Consider the following 7,071-nt stretch of genomic DNA (forward strand, 5'->3'; position numbering starts at 1 on the left):
TCTTTGGCATCGGTGGCCAAAAACTTCTTCATAATGGAAGATCTTAAAGCTTTCCATATTCGTGGAGCTTCACCGTTGGCTCGTAGGCTAGGCCACCATTGCCTGGCGGACTTTTGAAAGTGCATAGCTACATGGCGTAACTAAGAGGACTCTGTGAAGCCCTCATCTCCAAACGCCACATCGAACTGTTGGATAAAGGCCAAGATTTTGTCCGTAGCACCAAAGGTACCATCATAGGTAAGCAAAGAGATGCTCTTCTCTCCCTCTTTGAATTTCTTCAACTTGGACGACCTCTTCAATGCGGCATAGGATTTCCTATGGCCTCTTCTTTTTTATGGTTCAAAGGTTGCATCATCACTTTCTTCAGAAGGTGAAGAATTTGAAGAAGGTGGAGAAGAGGGTGACCTCTTTCTCACCTTTTTCCTGTCTTGATCTTCGTTGTCTTCACCATCACTTTCATAAGAGGAAGAGGATGAAGAAGATGGAGAAGAGGGTGTCCTCTTTCTCGCCTTTTTCTTCTCTTGCTTTTTATCATCCCTCTTTGAATTATGGCGTGGAGAAGAGTGTGATGGTCTTCTCCGCTTTGGTGGTGATGGAGAGCGTTTAGCCCGCTGTCTTCGTGGAGCCATCTCCGCCGAGGTGGCGGGAGACTCACTTCTTTCTCGTTCCTTCGATGGAGGCTCTTGAGTTCTCCTTTGGGAAGGAGATGCATCATCAAGAAGTAAATTCTTGAGCCCTTCATATGGATTCTCTTCTTCTTCCCGAATCGGAGAGAGACCTCTTTTGATAGTCTCACAAGGAGGCTTCCTAGGTGTTCTCTCGTCATGGTGATGAGCTTGGAGAATCCCGTGAGCACGGAGCTGCCATTGCACTTCACTTTGGAGAGATGGATTGCCCATGGCTTGTTGAAGCCTAGAAACAAGATAGTTAACAAGAATTGGAGCATCATTAGTAGCTTGCTCATGAGCAAAATCAAAGTTATCAACATTAATTTCACTCTCTTTACTATTGTCAGCCATTCTAACAACTTTTAGGTGTAAACTTTTTAGGTGTACTTTGGCACTTCAATCCCTAGTTTCTACTCCTCTTATCCCTTTAGAAAAAGCACTCAAGCAACTGTACCCGTGGCTCGAATACCATTAATTGCAAGGAATAGAAGAGAGGGTCTTTCAACACCAAAACAGCACCGGCTCAATAGCTCAATAGTGGTTAAGCCGTAGGCAAACAAGCCCCATAGGACTCCACTATTAAGACCATAGCTCTCGACGGTGATGCCCCGTTATCTGCACGAAGGCAGGTGCACTGCAAGGCTGAAAAATCCTTATTCTACTTACTCACAGGCAATTAATAATACTAACCATTTATATCTAGCTTGAGGACCTCCCTTCTTGAGCAAGAAAAGAGAAACCTTGTGCTCTTATACCAGTGTAACATTTAATGGCCTAATAACTTGTGTATAGCAGAAATTAGCATGATCATAGTGGGCATTTCATTAGAATAGATTCCTAATGAGAATTACAAGAGTGCTTGGGTGGAGAGAGCAACAAAAAGCATAACACCTAGTTAGATAGCACGAACAATACTTTCAAAAGAGAGAGAAATTAAGCTATTGCCAACAGTTGAGGACCGGATTTTCATGGAGCCGGTCCCCCCTCCAAAAGGCTTTGTATTATGGTTTCTCCCATCAAGAGAGACATTGTACAATACAATTCTTTGTGTTCCTTCAAGACTAGCTAGTGCAATGAAGATGAAAGCTTCATGCACTAAGCAAAACACTTAGCAAACACAACATAAATTGTCCCCGGTCTCGGACCCAAGACCTCACACACCTTCGAAGATGGTGAGAGCTAGCAGGGTATGAGAGTAGATTGAGAGGAAGAAGGAGTATCTTACGAGAAAGATGTACATCTCCTCACATAATCACTCATATTAGCATAGCTTAGCTTAGTAATTAGCTTGGTAGAGGAGATGAGCATGCATTGAAGCTTGGCTCTTGGTTGGATTTGCATCCACATGCCAAGAGTGTGTCGATGTAGGCTTCTATCTCACAAGCTTGGAGTAGGTGATGAGCTCTCCATTAAAGCTTGGGAAGAGATAGTCTTCTTTTCTTCACACATAGACTGTGTGTGAGTGTGTGTGTGATAATGCCTTGCAAAAATCAGCCCCCTCTCTCTCTTGGGCGAGCCCTCTTGCTATTTTCTCTTGCTCTACCCTCATTGGACCTCCCCAAGTCAAGCCAATGACAATTAAGCAGCATAAGTGATAGCCTTCTGACATGTGTCCCCCTTTCCCCTTTTGTGAGAGCTTTAGGTAATTTAATAATTTAACTAAACTCTCATTGGACCCCTTTGCCTCCTGGCCAATAGGAATCAGGTAAGCCATTGGGCTGCTGAATGCTCATTGGACCCCTTGGGAGACTGTCCAATAGTCATTAGGAGACTTAATTCTCATTGGTTCTTTTATTAAGTGTTTTTAAATTAATTAAACTAGATTTACTCTAGCCTAATTCTCATTGGTCCACCTCCAAGGCCATCCAATAGGAATTGGGTACACCTTGTGGGCATCTGGTCTAGGGAGCTAACATGTGTCCCTCATTCCCTTTGTGTAAAGGGAACACGTATGTGTGTGTGTGGATTTCTCTCTCATCCCCTATGTTTGCGGGTCGCCGCGACGGACGTCCATAGCATAGCTCTCAAGCATCAACATAAAATTATCAATACAAGGGAAGCGACTCGGATGAGGCATGGAAACTCATTAGGTTGTCAATCCTAATGCAGTGAACTCGAAGAGATGCAACTACTAACTCTACAAGCAAATCAATCGCACTAAAGCCACGCAATCTGCCTATGTCCTTCTACACAGCTCTACAGTCATCATGCCCGTTCACCATGCAAATCATATCGGAATCGCACGAAACTTGAAGGGAAGCTACAGGGGACTATCAAGAATATATCCTATCACTGTCACAGCATTCTGGAGAGGTACAACGATCGCGATCTTTCGTCCCACAGTATGCAAAAACAGTAACCGAATGATCCTAAAGGGTCGTTTTTAGGTCCCTAAAGCCTCTCCCAGGGTCAAAACAACATAAAATATGCATATAAACACTCAAAACATCGATTTAAGGCCTAAACGGACGCGTTTGAAACCTTCACCGAATCTTGAGTGCTTACACTTGAATGGAAGAGCAGAGTAAGAGGAACACAATGCAAGAAACAAAACTGAATTTGTATTACCGTAGCCGCAATGGCGAAGATTACAAGTTTGAACAAGAAGGAGCTCTCATTCGTACGCTGTGTTCTCAGTTTTTCCTCCAAAAAGATTATCCAAAACTTACAGAAAATGGCCTTTATAGATTAGGTCTTTGCAAAAATGGCTTGTCCGGCCATAAGCCCCTAATCTTAAAACTGGCTCTCTAATATATAATTGTTCCCAAAAGGATAATCATACATCCTTGACAATTTCCCGGCTTAGAGATGCTTCTTTACAAAAGAATTTTACAATGGTTTCTAAGGAAATTATGGTCGTTCTGGCCATGGCCGCCTGTTGCCTCTTCCGCCAAACATTCCCCCCTTCCTTATCCTTGCACGCCCTCGTGCATGTTCAGTGCTTTGGCCGTTGATGTGGCTCTAATGAAGCGAGTGTCACTGAAAATATTCTTGAAAAATCCTTGAATCCATATCTTGTGACAAAGGCCTCTTCAAACGTTTGCAAGTAGTGTGATGGCAGGTACATTAGCCTAGAGTACATGGCCATCAAGATATGCCGTGGCGGTGAATCCTATAGATTCCAACAGATGCCTCTATGTCCTTCCAAGAATAGATTCCACGGATGATCGTCGCCTTCAATGTCTTTAAACACCTGGATGCAGGTGACGATCATCCGGGCTATCTTTACTAACATCTGGCAGGCCAAATCGGGGACATCCCATAGCAAAGTCACTATTGAGTTTAGTGTGCTGACCATGTACGCCACTGTAGGGGGTTGCTGCATTGTCAGAACCGGGTAATTTAGCTTGTGCTGCCTTGACCCCTTCCATGTTGTGAAATCTTTCCAAGTGCGTCGTCGAGGGACAGGGAAGAATGTAGGATCTATTTGTATATGTTGAGGCGCGTTGTGGTAATTTGTTAGATCCTGTGGTCTTTTGTCCAACCACTTCTGCCTCCACTTGGGGTGGTCATCGACAAGCACCTGAGCTTCTTCCACTGTGAGTGCAATGCCCTCGTAACCCCCTTCTTTGTTTTGTGGCAAGGCTGGCCGCATCTTTTCTTTCCACAAATTCGCTTCATGGCACAGCAGAGGAAACGGGAGGTATTCGTGGCCAAACCCTTCCACCTGCTCTTCTGGTTGTAAATATGCCAGGGCTGCTGACTCCAGTATCTTCTTTTCATAGAGCATATATTCCTTGGCTGGCCCCTCTGGCATGTCCTGAATGCTTTCACTGAGTTCATCTCGTATGTCCAGATCGGGTGCTTCAAATTCCTGCTCCTGTTTCCCTTGGTGTGAGGTTCCAGGCAAGTCTGTCGCATGGTGTCCAGGCAGCAATTGCGGTTGAGTCTATGCCTTGTCCGCTTTGATGTGTTGTTGGACAAGCAGATCTTCTTTTTCCTTTAGCAATGTTTTACCGATCTGTCTCTGAATCTAGAGTTCAACGCTTGCTTGAGCGAGTTGCTGCTCCATTTCTTTTAATTTTAACTCGTTTGCCACTGTCTGGGCCACCATTCCTGATATGAGCAGCTGTCTTTGAAGCCTTTCTTGCTCTAGCTCTGCTTTTAGCGCTACTATAGTGTTCGCTGCTGTGGCATTGTCAGATGTCGAGACTAATGCTCCAGCAGGTTCCTGATTAGCCATCAAAGCCATCATAGTGCCCTTGACAGTGCTGTAGGAGTTTCTAAGCCTTTGAAATCTTGCACTTTTGTAGGCAAGCTGCTCTGTCGCTTTCTGGACTTTGGCCGTCAGCTCTTGGCACTCTTTCTCTTTGGCAGTCAGGTCTGTTCTGACGTCCACCAAATCTTTGATCAGAGACTGAGCCTGCTGCCGCTCAAGGTCTCTTTCCTCCATTGTGCGTTCTAGTTGTGTTCTTAGGCTGTCTAACTCTTCTTGTTCTGATTCTTGCTTTTGTCGGGCTTCCTTTACCTGCCTTTCTTTTTCAGTCAGCACCACATATTGACACTGGAATTGCCGTTCTAACTCTCGCAGTGTTTGCTTGTAATCAAATCTAGTCACTGCTTGGCATGCTTCTTGGTATCCAATGGATTCTGTAGGTAGTAAAGCTTCCTTTTGAGAGGTTGAAGGGGGAGGAGGTGGCTGTTTTTTGTTCGATGGAGAAGGGGGAGGAGGTGGAGATTTGGGTGATGGCGGAGGTGATTTTCTAGGCGAGGGAGGAGGTGGACTCGATTTTTCTCGCACATGTCTCCTTTTGGAAGTTTCCTCGCCTTGTTGCAAAGCAGATGCTTCCGCTTTCCTTTTCTTTAGAATCCTGATTATTCTTTGGCGGGTGAGATCCGCCGCGCGTCGCGCTTCCAGATTCCTATCTCTCTGGATCTGCTTAAGCTGTTCAGCCTGATTCTGCTCTTCAGCCGCGTCTTTTTCCTTCGTTTGTTATGTGGACTGTGAGGATATGTCCACTTCAACAGCCTTTTGTTCTGCTTCCAGTCTTTGCTTCTCAGCCCGTAGGCGAATTTCATTTTCTATCCTTTCTTGCCTTTCCCTTTCTAATCTTCATTTTTGTACCTGTTGCGTTTCCACTGCTCGAGCCTGTCTGTCAGCCCGCAATTTGGTGCGTCTTTCTTCGACTCTTTTCTGGGCTTCCGCATATGCTTTTTGCATGTCCGACTGCGGTATTGAACTTCTGTCTCCTCGTTTTGTCTCAAGCGGCTTTGTTGAATCTTCCTCCTCACTTTCCTCAAACTTTGAAGGCACTTTACCTTTAGACTCTTGCGACTTCCCTTCATCATCTGTCTCCGTTTTCTCTTCATCACTAGAACTTTTATTGGTGGCCTTTGCTGAGCGCGATGATGTAGCGCCAGGTGTTGTCCTTACAAAGTGTGCAACTAGCTTAGCTTTCTGGATCAAGGCCGTTTGTGAGCTTGCTGCTGGCAAATCCTCGATCATTCGCAAAGCTTGGTATGCTATTCTGGTTAGCATCGGCCCTGAACTCATGTAGGTTTTGTTTTTTGCCGAGCTTTTCAAATTTGCTTCGACCAAGCTTTCCAAGATGTAAGAACCATAATCGCATCGGATGGTTCTGTTTTCGGCTGTTGCTAGAGCCATGACCACTGCAATGTGCAAGATCGGCTCGGTGTAGCCAGGAGGATTTTGAACTCTGAAATGTTGAGATATCAATCTCATGGCAATTCCAGCTCTCCGTAAATCATGTCAGTGTATTTGTATTTGTTCCCCTTCGCTTTGACGAATGCCTTCTCATTGTCTAGTGATTTTGTATTTGCTAACAAATCGTGTTGTCCTGGGAGGAAATGCAAGGCTTCATTGATGATCTCCTTCGTGATCTTTACTTTAACCTTTGACCCATCTTTGTCTGTGAGCATTGCCTACCCATCATATTGTATTGAGCTCATGAGTTCGTGGGCCCTCATGTAATCTGTTCCCCATGGCTGTAATCTGAAAAATTGTTCCAAGTGTATCGCCCGCACAACCTCTATTACTTCCGGCTTTTGGTGGAGAGTCCATATCTCCCGTGGCATGATAGTTGTCTTTACCAAGTCGCCATCAGCATCCTTAAACTTCGAGATGAAGATGTGGGCAGGGATTTGAGCCAGTATTTCATCCGAGATGTGAGCCTTCTGATTTGTGGAAAGCTCCTCCACTTCATATGGTGTTGCTGTCCACTGCCTGTCTTTCTTTGGGCAAGGCATTCTGTGTCAGGAGAATCATAAGCTGTCAGGATTTGCTTTTCGCAATCAATCGCATTTATACTTTTTAGTAAAAACAGTTCAAAAGTTAAAACTGATCATAACTTGAATAAGTTTCATCCATTCTTGTCCATATTTCACCAGTGGGACTAGGAAGGCTAGAGCTATGACTGATAAAAATTTGAGCCAGTTCTGGATC

The sequence above is a fragment of the Adiantum capillus-veneris genome, chromosome 7 (genome assembly GCF_014529385.1).
Source record: "Adiantum capillus-veneris isolate H3 chromosome 7, ASM1452938v2, whole genome shotgun sequence".
NCBI classification, from domain to species: Eukaryota; Viridiplantae; Streptophyta; class Polypodiopsida; order Polypodiales; family Pteridaceae; genus Adiantum; species Adiantum capillus-veneris.